Source organism: Mus caroli, unplaced genomic scaffold (genome assembly GCF_978045245.1).
Source record: "Mus caroli unplaced genomic scaffold, Mus_caroli_1 scaffold_14, whole genome shotgun sequence".
Classification (NCBI taxonomy): Eukaryota; Metazoa; Chordata; class Mammalia; order Rodentia; family Muridae; genus Mus; species Mus caroli.
Window position 1 is genome coordinate 80,288,647 of NW_028227269.1, and position 15,435 is coordinate 80,304,081.

Below are 15,435 nucleotides of genomic sequence, written 5' to 3' on the forward strand. Positions count from 1 at the left end.
ATCATAGAGGAAGGTCACAAAAATAAGGAAGGAAGGAAGGAAGGAAGGAAGGGAGGGAGGGAGGGAGGGAGGGAGGGAGGGAGGGAGGGAGGGAGGGAGGATATAAAGGGCACAGAGACAATAACAGCATAGCAAGATTTTCCTAAAGGTAGTAGTGGAACCCTTAACTTGGCAGCAAGCAACAGAAGTTAACTGGACTTAAGGCCCACTCAACAAAAGGGAAATACGTTATGCCTGGTACTAGAAATCCGGTTTACGACCCAGGGCTAGTAAGGTCATGGATCTTTGAGGAGAAACTCCTGTTACCACTTTACCAACCCAGCACGATGTGTAACTGCAGTCTGCATATCTATCCCATGCTCACAGGCAAGGAAAGCTCCCAGCAGTCATGAAGGAGGTGTTCTTTGCAGTAATATGGAGAGAAAGCATTTCAGAAAGCCATAACTGCTCAAAGCAGAAGAACAACTAACTGACCATGGGGTGCCCAGCCCTGGTGATGCAACTACAACACAACACAACACTGGCACCTACAGCTCAGGATGTCTAGGAAAAAGGGGAAGATTTTAACAGCCAGAGGACCAAGACATCTGCTGTGAGACTATGCCTCCTAGAAATAACAGGGAAGCTGTACCTTTAATATCTAAGTAATATGGCTGCCTAAACAAGACCCCAACAAGGACACCACCAATGGACATGCCAATGTGGAAAGCAGAAATCTCACAGGCTCCCATTCCAAACAAAAGAACTATAGGCAACCAGTGACTGCTCCGTGTGTGTGTGTGTGTGTGTGTGTGTGTGTGTATAAGGGAGAGGAGGAGGGGGAGGGGAAGGGAAGGAGAAGAGGGGAAGGGAAGGAGAAGAGGGAAAGTGGGGAGGGAGAGAGAAGGAGAGAGAGAGAATATGGATTTTCCCCAGGATAAGCCCCCAGTTGGTTATCCAATACCAAGCTGTCCCTGAAATACACATGCAAGCAACACTATACAGACTCAGAAGGCTTTATTTATATATTTATGGGTGTATACATACGTGTGTACACATATGTATGAGGCAAAAAATTTGAGGTGGGGCATGGGAGAAGCTGAAGGGAGAACAGGGAGCGGGGAATGATGAATTTTTTTATTCTTTTTTTTATTAGATATTTTCTTTATTTACATTTCAAATGCTATCCCGAAAGTCCCCTATACCCTCTCCCGGCCCTGCTACCTTCCCCACCCATTCCCACTTCTTGGCCCTGGCGGTCCCCTGTACTGGGGCATATAAAATTTGTAATACCAAGGGGCCTCTCTTCCCAATGATGGCCGACTAGGCCATCTTCTGCTACATATGCAGCTAGAGATACGAGCTCTGGGGGTACTGGTTAGTTCATATTGTTGTTCCACCTATAGGGTTGCAGACCCTTTCAGCTCCTTGGGTGCTTTCTCTAGCTTCTCCATTGGAGGCCCTGTGTTCCATCCAATAGCTGACTGTGAGCATCCACTTCTGTATTTGCCAGACACTGGTATAGCCTCATACGAGACAGCTATATCAGGGTCCCTTCAGCAGATGAATTTTTATTTAATTTAGTAAAATGTAGTATCTTATGACCCAATTTTAAAAGATACATACACAAACAGGCACATATAGATACCCTGAAAGGCTCTATTAATAATGCTGCACCTAGAAGCCATTGATAATTAAACAAAAATTTCAGCTCCAGGTACGGCTAAAGAAGTCTTAGAGGCTCCTGCCACCCTTCTTGGTTACCCACCAAACTACACAGTTAGAGTCCATTCCCTCGGACACTGTTCACCTTGAGATTAAGAAGAAGTCCAGCTGGAAGACATGGAGGCTTCTCCCTGCTGGCTGTCATGGTGGCAGAAGGTATCAGCAGTTGCTGAGAGAGAAAAGGTATCAGCAGTCAGACCAGCTGTGAACCTTACAAACCACAGTAGCAAACTGACAGCAAAGCCTACACAACTCAACAACACTGGCAACAGCCGTTCTCAGTGTAACCAATCGCTCTCTGGCTGGACTTAAGGCCTGGTTGTGGGCTATAAACCCAAGCTTGGATTTATAAACCCAGTAAAAAGCAAACCAACAAGAGCTGCCTTCTAGCTGTTTGTTTATGCCCGCAGACAAGTGCTGCTCTCAGCCTTAATCAGGGAACTCTTCTCTCCAGAAGATTTACAGTGACTGCAAAGATGGAGCGCAGCAGGCAGTGTTGACTGCCCAGTCCTAAGCAACACAGCTATGCCATCCCATCTAAGGCTAGGGAACACTGCAGAAGAGAGGGCACACAGAATCTAAAGAACGGAAGATATGGAGAAGGACAGTAAGACTCCATCTTCTGGGTAAGCCACAACATTTGCAATCACGAACTGGCACCAGCTGCGGTTGTGTCATCCGGTCTGCACCAGACTGGGCTCACTGACAGGCAGGTGTGGGTCCACAAGGAGCTCAAAAAGCTTAGCCCCTCAAGGATGAATGACTGGCTAAGAACAGATTCTGAGATACGGGCATTTACTGCCTTCAGCTGTGTTCCTACCAGTGAGGCATAGCTCCTAGTGGATGGCCACACACACAGTCCTGGTTAAAATCAGTGGGGCACAAAATTAAAAAAAAAAAAAAAAAAAAAGATATGAATCTGGATAGTGATGGGTGGGGGATAAAATACATTGGAAACCTGCCAATGGATACATGTACTTAGCTGGAAAATAAAAGTGGATGACTGTCCCCCTTTTCCCCAAGAAAAACTTGATTCTTCAGAGGCTGAACTTTACTCTCAGGAAAGCCAGCCTCTTCTCCAACACACACTACACACGAAATAAAGCACCAAAAGCTTGTAAGGAGCCTACAGTTGGCCAGATTCATGGCTCGCATAACCTAGTCTCACCTAAACTAAAAACTCACACGCAAGAACCCCAGGGCAGAGCTGTGTCCAGTCAGGAAGAAAGGGAAGGCCTTTTAAACTAAGTTTGTCTGACTCTCATTTTTCCTCAGCATCCAGAGAAACACAGCTTCCGATGCTCCCTTTAAACCCCACTCAGTGTCCTCCACTGCCAGTTCAAAGTCCTTAAAAGACTGTCTCCAGGGCTGGCTATGGACACAGCACCTGAGAGGCCCTAAGTTCAAAGCCCAAACATGGATGCTTACACTCACACATGCAGAGCCTCTGCCACGTCAATTTCACAGGATTCGAGCCTCTGTTCCCAGTCTTTTCCTTTCACCACAGAAGTTCAAAAGTTGCAGAGCATCGAGGCCAAGATTCTCCCCATGAGCCTCGGCTGTCAGATGAGGAGGTCTCTGCTGACAGCAGGGTGCTGTCTCACCAGCAACAGTCCAAATGGAAGCATTAGGAATGAATGCTGAAGTCAAAGTTTTCTCTCACAGCATTAAACCAAACACGTGAGTGGGCACCGCAGGGCACACTCCATTGCCTCTCCTCTCTGAAGCACAGCCACACTGGCCTGAGAAGACACTGCTCCCAGGAGGCTGCCTCCCCACTGCAGGTGTCTGAATGACCTCAGTCTCTAACAAGGGTGGCCAAACTCAGCTCAGAGTTTACATTTTCTTTTCCGGTTATTGTTTTTTTAATCCCATAAACAATTATCTGAAACCTATCTATACCTTCTTGGTTTAAATAAAAATAAAAATACACAGAAACTCAAGTGAAAACAAGAGCCCAGTAGAGTAAGGACAGAAGTGACATAACATAGAAACGTTAGCCCAGCTTTTGGAGAGCCATTGGTCCAGAAGAAATATAAACAAAATCAAAACTGAGAGTCATCATTGTGCTTTTGGAGGGGCCAGGGGCAAGGGGCCTGGGCAGAAGGGGATGTGAGGGTTTGTATTTTGGGACCATGATCTGAAGGTGACAGAAGTCTCTGGGTAGGAGAGGGGGTACTCCTGTAGTTCCTAATGTAAGAACAAAGAACACCACAGAGGCCCCAAGACTAGGTTTTAAGGCCCAGGTCAAACTACATCACACTGGATTCTGGGTCAGAAGTGTGTTCTACGACTACACAGCCTCCTATTACACCTTGCTCCCAGAGCATAGAGGACTCTATCGAGGCAGGCAAGAGCTCCAGCCTCAGGCTTTGCCATATCTCGCTGTATGCTCGTAGGCAAATTATTCAAAGCCAGTGAACCTGTTTTCTCTAATCTAAAATGAGGGAACTACCAGCTGCCTTAGTGTGAAGTATCTCAGGTCGATACTGTTTCAAGTAAGAATGGTTTTGTTTGTTTGCTTAGGCTTTATTGTTACTGTTGCTTTGAGATGTGGTCTCACGTAGCCCAGGCTGACCTAGAACTCACTAGGAAGCTGAGGATGGTCTTGAACTCCTGCCTCTATCTCTTAAGTACTGAGATTTCATGCATGTGCCACCACACCTGACTGTTCCGGTAAAATCCTAAAGAACCAAATACAAAATATGGTTATTCTTCACCCCCGTCTCCAGGCTATCCTGCTTAATACTGTCTGTCTGACTGGTAAGCTAAGGAGAATCAAAATAATGTCACATTATCTGAAGGAAACATCTCTGGGGAAAACCTGCCTCTGCAGTAGGAGTTCCACTGCCACCCTCTCAATGTGTTGGATCTCTTCCCTTTCGCCAGCAGCTGTGCAGGGGGAAAGGCAAACTGGCCTTATTATTAACTGTAATTGGAAGGGCAGGCCGTCTATGGCACTTAAGAGGGGAAGCAGCTCTTTATACAACTGAGCCAACAGCTGAGAGACAATTACTCCTCTGCCCCTGCATTCCTGTCCCTGTGTATAGGTAGCCAGGAGTCTACTGCCTGAACAATTAAAACCTTTCTTCATAAACATCATACTGCCCACAAGAGCAATGAACATTTGACCCTTCCACAGAGCTCAGTAAAGGAAGCAACGAGCTTTATGTTCACAACCAAGGACACAGACACTTCATTTCCCAAACCGACCTTGGCCTAATGAGGCCTTACACTTCCTGGTCCCTCCAGTGGGGCATGGACCCTCTGTCCACTGTCAGCAGCAACACTTTGGACCTAGCTGTGCCCCAGACAACACAACGGGACTGGAAGAACGGGGCTGGAGGGATGCTCAGTGGGAAAAGCACCTGTTGCTCTTGCAGAGGTCTCAGGTGCAGTTCCCGTACCCACGCCAAGGCTCACAGACATCGGTAAGGCCAACAACCTCTCTGACCTCTGCAGGTAGCTACGTGTGCAAGCAAAGCACACACACAAACACACACATTTAATTAATCAATTAATTAGAAAATCTAAAGTAACACCATGGGACTAAAAAAATGCCACCTGAATGACCTTGGCAAGTCACTCATCTTCTGATCACCGCCATCAGGCTCTATAAACTACTCATATCAATAAACAGAAGAATGACTGAAAACTAAGGATTATCACTACTTCCCCCACCCATAGTCCTTTTCTTCTTCTTCCTAAAATTAACAGGATGCAGAAACCAGAAACTGAGTATTCAGATAGCAAGTGTCCTATGATTTGACAGGAGATGAGACATGCACACAGGAACAGGAGAACCGCATGTAAAGATGCAGACAGTAGGGTCTGCCCTTTGGATTCCTATGGACATTTTTGGCTGTCTCATTGCATTATGGCACGTTCACTTGCAAGACATCACAAAGCCTCACAGATGAAGGTTCTTAGGATTAGTCATTGAAGGTACTGTGCCCTGCTACCCTGAAGGCCCTGAGGGATGCGTGAACAACCTTGCCCTGTGGGCAAGACAAGAGGCGAACACTAAGGCTTATGACTACACAAGGCAATCCAAGAAACACATTCCTCAGCGTCCCAGGCTCCCGAAAAGTTTATGAAAGGCTCAAGCCAGGCACAGTGGCAAGCCTTTAATCCCAGCACTCAGGAGGCTGAGGCTGGGAGATGCCTGTGATGCCTGTGACTGGGCTAGCCTGAAACATAGTAAGTTCCAGGCTAGCCAGGACTACAGAGACTATAGGGGGAGGGCAGAGAAAGGAAGGGAGAAAAAGGGGGAGAGAGTAGGGAGTGAGACCGACAGCAGACAGACAGACAGACAAAGCTAGAAAGGAACTAGGGAAAGAGGTAGGAGTAAGATTTCTTAAGGACACTGGATAGACGATGCTAAACAGCAGGACAGCTGTGTGCCAGCTGCTACACAATATACACAATACTAGGGAAGGGGGAATGCATTTGTTGTCAAGAATTCGGATTTAAAAAGTCTTAGAAGAAGAAAATAACAAAGATGATAAAAACAAATCCTAGCCAGGCGTGGTGGCGCATGCCTTTAATCCCAGCCCTCGGGAGGCAGGGGCAGGCAGATTTCTGAGTTCAAGGCCAGCCTGGTCTACAAAGTGAGTTCCAGGACAGCCAGGGATACACAAAGAAACCCTGTCTCAAAAAAACAAAAACAAAAACAAAAAACAAAACCAAATCCTACTGAAATTCTTACTTACATTTTCATTAAAAAAGATTATCAAAAAGAGATGGAAAATTTGACTCCAATTTATTTCTTAGAAGTAAACTTGGGGTTTAGGAGAGGTAGTGACTGATTTCTTTGCTTGCCAATTTTTGTGCTGTCTTGGAGAGAGCACACCAAAGCACAGGAAAGTCAAAGTCCAAGACAGAATTCCAAAGGCACCTGCAGGAAGTGAGATCCAGTTGCTGGGAAGCAGAGGCCGCAGCTGAGGGGCAGGCCTGATGGTCCACGGGAGGCGAGGCAGAGCTCACCGGGTGTCAGGCTCTCCATGAGCTCACTAGGCAGTCCTAGCTCATCCTCACCTCCACCCAGTACAATCACACAGGTGATGTTATAATTAGCCCTAGTCCACATTTGCAAAAACAAAGCCACACAGGCTACGTCCTCCGTACAAGGTCCTCAGCTAGCAGAGCCAGAGGGAATACAAAGTCAGACTCAGCTACAGCTCATGTGAGTCATCTCCACAGGAAAAGGGGGTTCACAGCTCTAAGACGGGGCTCTAAGAAAAACAGCAAATTTGAAGAATGTCCCTGTGTGGAGCACACAGGGAAAACACACAGGACTGGACTCTGTCTGCAGTGCCCACAACCACGAACACTTCTGGGGGAGCCTGTAGATTCTGTGCCACAGACTTGGGGAGCACTGTATGACACAGAACTGTCACACACATGGAAGGAAAACAGCCAAACACACTACCCTTCCCCTTCAGAATAAGACCACAAAAACAGTGAAAGCAACAGAGCTTCAGCCACCCTGGCTATTTCCAAGTCTTCAGAGACTGTAGAACCGCTCTATACGGGACTGCCAGAGGTGAAAATAGGTGAGACTGCCAGATGTGAAAACAGGCCTTCTCTTGGACCTCAGCAGTAGACTACAGCAGCAAAGACCCTGCCTTTGTCCTGGAGTGAAAGTAATAATCAGATGAGGGTCCAGCAGAGCCAGAAAGTGGCCAGCCATCCCACTCCATCAGACCAAAGGTCCTAACAGACAAGACCTGAGTGACCAAGAACTCAGGTTAAGGCTGAGTCCAGAAGAAACAAGAATCATGGGCTCTTCCCCAAGAGGACCTTGCACCATCACCAGGAGGCAGTGAGAGCTAGCACTTCCCGCGGCTTCTGAGAAAACAAACCTTCTTGTGCCTATATGATGCGAAACTACGTCCTGGGTCCAACTACAGGCTGAGTCAGCCTAAAAGGAGCACAGATGGGGGCGAGTTTCTCCTACTACTTGGGGGGTGGGGGGGAAGAACACTTTACTGAGCATGGTGCCTGTGCTGGGTTCAGCCATCATATTCCACAGGGCTACTGTCTTCTACATTGCCCACAGTTTAGAGGTAAGATTCCTGGACCGTATCAGTACTTACGTTTGCTACACATTCATGCCGCAGTCCATCCTCAAGAGAACATAGAGCAGGAACTCAAAGCAGGGACCTGAAGGCAGGGGCTGAGGCTGAGACCACGGAGAAGCAGCGCTTACCGGCTTGTTCTACACTCAGTTTACTCAGCCTGCTTTCCTACATAACCCGGAACCGCCTGCCCAGGGCTGGCACCCCGAACACCAGTCATTAATTAAGAAAATGCTCACAGATGTGCCTAAGGGCCAATCTGTTGGAGGCATTTTCTAAATTGAAATTCCCTCTTCCCAAACAGCCCTGGCTTGTGTCAAGCTGACAAAAAAAAAAAAAAATTAATCAAGATAATTCCAAATCTGCTGGACTCCCAAGCCACTGTTCTTCCCATCAGAACCTCCATCTCCCACAAAGAAAGTAAAACCTGGGGAGGCAGGAAAAGGAAGGAAGCCACACATCAGCTTATAATACATCTAACTCCTGTTAATCGCACAGTGCCCCGCACAGGGCCCCAGATCCTCCAGAAATGATGGTGATGAGAATACAGAAAAACACATTAAAACATGTGTACGATCCTAAGCCCAGTCGGGGAAGGCCTGAGTTGATTCAGAGTGCAAGAGGCAAATGTAAATCACGGCAGGAGCCAACCTGAGCTACCGACGGCCCTTGCTTTGCTCCAAGGACAGAAGTGGCAGTCAACTCACTGCGTCCTGCTTTTAGGATGACTACTGTCCTTGGTCTGTTGTAAATCCCACCATGATTCATGTGACCAGAGCATCTTCTGCCTCAGCCAGGCCATCTGTCACAGCCTGAGCAGCAATGGGGACAGAGGAGCAGATGCGGGCTCCTGTCAACTGTTTATCTATTAAACTATTCAGCAAAGGAGACCCAAACCCTGCTAAGGAGTAGGGTACACTGCAGACTGCTGTGTGAATGCTGATAAACCACATAGTCACTACCTGCTCCCACAACACTGACATTCACTCTAATCCTGAGAAGGACCTCAGACACTATCTCAGCCAAACCTCTCAGGTTACAGAGGAGTTTGAGGTCTCCAGGTACATGGCAAGATGCATTCAACACGTACCTGGCCTGTTAGCTCAAGGATGCTACTGGCACTCACATCCCCTCCACTGTCCCAGGCCACCTCTAAAACAGATGCCAAATTTAAGGTCTCTCTAAATAATGATTACTTGTGACCATCTATGATACTTGTATTAATAAAACCTAAACCTTCTCGGCCTAAAACTACACAGGTTCCAAAGTAAATCGGTCCTATTTTAACAATCCTAACTTAGTGGGAAGAACAGAGTATATTTCTGCAGGAAAATCACTTCCAGAGTCCCACTGGAGGCTCCATGTAATCCCTGGGCCTATGGTAGAGGCTCTATTTTTCTGATTGCACCAGACAGATGATCTCATGGCTTTGTGTCCACAAGCAACAGTGAACTAACTACATCACAGAGAGAATACGCTGAAGCACCAAGTTACGGATTGGAAATTACTCAGGAGATGTGAAGGAAAGGAGAGAAAGGGGCAGGCTCTTTTCTTATAATCAATCTTGACCTTGAGCGACGACAAGCCCATAGGTCATTAGAAAATGGCGGTCACTATTACTGCTTGTTCTATTTATAGAGAATGTAGGGATGGGATGGAAATAGTATCTTTACCACTCAAGGCAGTATGGCTTAAATCTGAAGACAGAGAGGCAAGGGAAAGAGTTTTAAAAGTCCCTGGAAATCAGAGTCTCCAATAGATGCCCAGAAATCCCTCCCACCATCCTCCTCACAAGGCCACCTTCCGCCCCACCTCCATTGCAGGCTTTACTAGTGCCTAACTGATGCCCAACACCTAAAACTACTCCCTGCTCCTCTGTGAAATCTGCAAAGAAGCCTCTCGAGAATGAACCAGAAAAGGAAAGCAAGCAGGGTTCTAGAGGGCGAGGGTCCCAAGAGTTCAATGTCCCCACTGAGGCCCCATTGGCCTCAGCTCTGTTGGTCACAGTTAAGGACTAAAGAATCCAAAGGGATTGCCATTGGCACCACTCAACTTCCCAAGCTACAACCTCTCATGGGTATGGGGGTCTCTCCTTCCAGAACCTTCTCACACCCACCCCCTCCCCTCCACTTTCTAGTCAACTGCTCTTTCCTCCTCAGATCACTTTCCTGAGGAAAAGGTGCCCAGGAAATCCCACAATGCCCCTGTTGAGGCATGCGTCTGGATCATCTTTCTCATTGTACCCACCGCCCTTCTTGTCACCGACTAGCGTTGACTTTAAACTTTTGTGTGAGTTTGGTTTAATCAAGGTCCTTCTCTCTGCCCCCACAGGGAACTCCTTGAGGGCAGAGCCTAAGCCTATGTTCCTGCTTCCTATTATATCCCTAACACCCGAAGAAAGCCGGGGCCTACAGGTGAGGCTCAGTGGTAAAGTACTACCCAAGGTCTTGGGTTCAGTCTCCAGAGCTACCAAAGCAAAAAAGGAGGGAGACAGGGAGGAGGCTGGAAGGACTGGGAAGCAGGGAAGCAGGCAGCTCTGTGGAGGAGAGAGTCAGGAAGGACTGGGCCACTGGCCACACTGCTTTCTTCTGCACAGTCATGTTCACCTGGCGTGCCACTCGCTTCACGTGGCTTTATTTGATTACATACCTAGTTTGGCTGCAGAAAGTACCTCCCATCGACCAAACACAATACCCTGGAATATGCCTGGTAGCCACTAGCTAAACTTCAATATAATCCCCTGTGACCAAAAGACAAGTCCAAGTTTTCTTACTGTTTGTATACTTTTTCCCAGTAAAATCATAAAAATCTGGTTATTTTCTGACTCCTTCAAAGAGGGTTCAGTGTAGCAATGAACCCCAATGAGAGGAACAGAGAGAGGTCCCCAGGCACATGCGCGCAGTGGCACTGAGGCACCTCAGTGTGGATGTGCTCTTTTGCTTTAAGATTTATTATGTATTTGTATGTATTCCATGTGTGTATATGTATGTGCACACACGTGTGCACACCCCCTATGCAGAGAAAGAGCAAAGACAAAGTGCACAAGTCAGCTCCTTCTTTTTCCTACCTTTACATGGTAGAACTCAGGTTAGGCTTGGGTCACCAGAACATTTACATGCTAAGCTATCTTGCCTGCATGTATATACATTCTTGAGGCAAATCCCCTATACAAGGGGTACCTGCCCACCTCTCCAAGAAGACGAGGAGCTGGTCTCTGCACATGGCACTTTGCTGCATCCCATAGCCACTCCCAAGAGAGTGTGTGGTTTCTTATTTACTCAGCTACAGAAATTCTGCTTTGTTTGATTTTGGTTTTTTCAAGACACAGTTTCTCTGTGTAGCCTTGGCTGTCCTGGAATTCTCTCTAGTAAACTAGGCTGGCCTTAAACTCAGAGATCCACTTGCTTCTCCCCCCGCCCCCCCCCCCAAGTGCTGGGATTAAAGGCATGTGCCACCATCACCAGGCATTTAGTCCCCATCCTCTTACAGGCAAGTGTGAGGCCACACTGACCCTGTCCAGGGTGCCAGTGCCTTACCTGCTCCATCTACAGGTTCGAATGTTACCTATCAGAAGTATAGGAAAATGCTGGAGTCAAGTCTAGTGGATCTGCCAGCAAACTCTCAGCCATAGAAAGTCCTACCCAAATTCAGGCAGAGACTTCGGCTAATGTCTAGCCCAGGTATACTCCAGGGTGAGGCCACGGAGAAGACAGCTGTTGAGTTCCCATGCTGCAAGAAAACTCTTCCGCTTCCTGAGCTTATGAACTCTAAGAGAAGCAATATGAAACACACATGAACACAGGAGTGTGTGTGTGTGTGTGTGTGTGTGTGTGTATGTAGGGACTTTGAATTACTTACCAAGCCCCTCATACTGTCAGCCCTGTTTGCATTGTGTAATTTGACTGGCTTCTTCTCTTGCAACTCAAAGTCCATGCACACAGCCCCAATCCTGTGTTCATTTGTGTCTCTGTGTCTGTCTCTCTGTTTCTGTGTGTGTGTGTGTCTGTCTGTCTGTCTGTCTGTCTCTCTGGGAGTCATTTCTCTCCTTTCACCATGTGGGTCCCAGGACTTGAACTCAGATCATCAAGTGTTGGAGCAGGTGTCACTACCTGCTGGACCACCTCACCAGCCACGCCCTCTAGCTTACTTCTTATGGTACCAGTCGACTGTGATTTTGCTGAATGCCTTCATGCCAAATCACCTACCATGCAAATCCTCGCACCCATCTGCCTACCCCCAAAAGACAGGGCGTCCTTTAACAGATCACTGTTCTCTGGTACCTCTGGTAACAAGTAGCTGGTCTTCCCCAGTGACACAGACCCACGGTTATAGCCAGCGGCTTTTTACAAGTACTAGAAGCACAAGCCATTAACTTGAAAAGACGTCTGTCTCCCATCTCAGGGCCCGGCTAACTTCCTTGACATGATACTAAACAGCTAAGATAAGGGGTGTTTCCTATACAAAACCTCCATGGTGAAGGCTGCTGGATGCTGTTTCCATAACCTATGCTCATCTGTGCTAACAGAGCCTGATTATTAGTGGGCAACCGTTCTATTTCCAAGCCCCTTCTTCAGCTAGCACATTCTGGCCAATTCATGTAAGAAAGTGGGTTTAACAAGGGCCTCTGGGAAGCTACTGGGCTTGGACTCAGCTGAGGGAGGCAGATTTTTTTGTGCTTCCGCCTTTCCTCCTCCTTCGGGCCTGTATCTGGATCAAATAATGGATGCCCTTCATGGCTATCTTGGACCAGAGCAGCCAGAGAGGATGGAAGCCAGGTGCTGGCATGGTACCAATAAGAAATAGGAGCCTGGAGCTCTGCACGCACTGTGCAGCTGCCCTGGAATCCTCAGACTTCTTTTCAAAGGCAAGTGAGGGTGTCTCTCAGTTGCTGTCATTCAGAGCCCAACCTACACCCAATGCCAATTACATACCAGCAAAGAATACTCTACCCCAGACACATCCCACTGCCAGTGATGGCAAGTGACTGAAACAGGTGACCAAGACAGTAAAACATCCTAGTCAGCCACCTTCTCCTGAGACTTCCTAACACTGTGATGGCTCCCACACAGACAGCCACAGTCTGCTCTTGAGTAGATCAAACTCAGCTAACATACACTTTCTGGTATTCTGGTCATGTGAGCATGACCAAAAACCTAACCTTCTGCAACCCTTAGCAAAAGAAAACAGAAGAGTGCCCCCATGTCTACAGAACAAGCGGTCACAATTCCCAAGATGGCGGCAATGAGAAAAATGGTGGCGTCCCATTTCTGAAAGGACTGCAGTTGGGGGTTGGGGGGACAATGATGTTGCCACTGGCTCATGATGCAACACCACCCACACAACTCCTGCTCACGTCTAAGATCTTCAGCCTATACCGACATCAGCACCAACAGGGAGATACCATGTTCTGCCTTGACAAAGTCCTTTAAAATACTACTACATAGAAGCCCACTCCTTCCCTGAGAGCTCTCCACTTTCAAGGACAAACAGAACCAGAGCCCTGGCTTCTGGAAAGCAGACATGCAGTCTCCTGCCCTCTCATGCAAACAGCCTGACTTATTAGCAAGGCAAGGTCTCCTTCCCAAGAGGCTGTATTCACAACAGTAACTGTGTAGAAGGTAAAACCTTATACGTCTAGCTTCAGATCATGGTCAAAGTTTAAACTTGACCAAAAAAAAATGTAAACTTTTACACTTCCACCATCCTGGCCCAGATTTCTCCGTGGGACAAATTTTATAGCACTACTGCGCCCTGCCTAGCTCTCTCAGCATGGTAAGGATGTGAGAGAAGTTAACGAGAACTCAGTCTCTACACCACATTTTCTACCAATGCATCTGTTGCCTCTTATCCCGCCACGCAAAGCAACCAACCTCTGGGCTGAAATCAATCATCAAAAGTTTCAATTTGGGCTGGTGAGATGGCTCAGCGGTTAAGAGCACCAACTACACTTCCAAAGGTCCTGAGTTCAAATTCCAGCAACCACGTGGTGGCTCACAACCATCCATAACAAAAAAAAAAAAAAAAAAAAAAAATCTGATGCCCTCTTCTGGAGTGTCTGAAGACAGCTACAGTGTACACACATATAATAAATGAATAAATAAGTCTTAAAAAAAAGTTTCAATTTGGTTGATGTATTTAAAGAACAAAATTTTGGAGAAGGGATGATAAAAACATAAAATCACAGCAAAAAGATAGGGAGAAATGAGATTTTACCTCATATAAATGAAATCTTTCACACTCACCATTGGAATCTATACCTAATTGTTCATATTCTCAGAAAAGAAAGTTTTCTATTATTAAGGAGGAAGAGAGTACAGACCAAAAGGATAAAGAAAATAAAGGCCATTTTAAAGCAATTGCAAAGTATCTCTCTCTCAGTCTCTCAGTCTCTCTCAGTCTCTCTCTCTCTCTCTCTCTCTCTATATATATATATATATATATATATATATATATATATATATACACACACACACACACACACACACACACACGTACACACACTTCTTAAATGTCTGGTAGAATAGGCCAAATGACACACCTGTCCTCAGCTGAGCAGTGGTACATACACCTTTAATGCCAGCACGCTGAAGGGAGAGGCAGGCTGATCTTGAGGTCAGTCTGGGCTACAAAGCAAGTCCTAGGACAGTCAGGGCTACACAGAGAAGAGAAACCCTGTCGAAAGAAAGAAAGAAAGAAAGAAAGAAAGAAAGAAAGAAAGAAAGAAGAGAAGAGAAGAGAAGAGAAGAGAAGAGAAGAGAAGAGAAGAGAAGAAGGGAGGGAGGGAGGGAAGGAGGGAGAAAGAGAGGAAGGGAAGAAGAAAAGAAGAAAGGAAGGAAAGAAGAAAGAAAGAAAGAAAGAAAGAAAGAAAGAAAGAAAGAAAGAAAGAAAGAGAAAAGGAAAGGAAAGGAAAGGAAAGGAAAGGAAAGGAAAGGAAAGGAAAGGAAAGGAAAGGAAAGAAAAGAAAAGAAAAGAAAAGAAAAGAAAAGAAAAGAAAAGAAAAGAAAAGAAAAGAAAAGAAGTACCCATTCTCACTAAGGAAAAGAATTAAAAATACTTGCCTCTCTTCTTTTGCATTTTCTACAAAAAGTCTACATAGACAATTACAAATGCATTTTGGAAAGCAGACTCACAACAGCGCCCACAGATGAAAGTTAAAGTCTGAAGAACTTCTGGACTCAAAGTAGACAGATACAGAGAGCAGCCCCAAGGGCCTAAGTCACACACACACAAACCCACGTCCTTCACCCGAAACACCCTTCTCTCAGGGTCCTCAAAATAATCTTAAACACACACCTTTAATCACTTGGGTCCTCTCAGCAGTTAGTTTGGACAAGCGAGAGCACCAGGAAGTACATCCCTAGCTGTTCTGCCAGCCCACGTGTAAGACGAGAAGTGTCTACCAACTCACCATTTAATTATACCTAACACCGACTTTACAGCCCAGTTTATGGATTCCATGTATTTAATACACAGTTACTTCTCCATTCCCTGCAATTACATACTAGTTATAGAATTCATTAATAGCAGCCCTGAGCTAACAGGAGGTCTAAAGCACTAGGCAGGTCATGCTCTCCATGGGGTCCCAGGTAAGCACACAGCCCTTCTCCCAGTGCTCTGTCTCCAGTGAGCTGAGGTGTGGGGGTAAAACGAG

The 15,435-nt window shown here is 46.5% G+C and overlaps 1 protein-coding gene across 3 annotated transcripts in view; it reads right to left on the minus strand.

Annotated features, from left to right (window-relative positions):
* Nucleotides 1-15,435, minus strand: part of Map3k9 (mitogen-activated protein kinase kinase kinase 9) — a 70,904-nt gene that overhangs the window by 46,225 nt on the left and 9,244 nt on the right. The window lies entirely within an intron of this gene.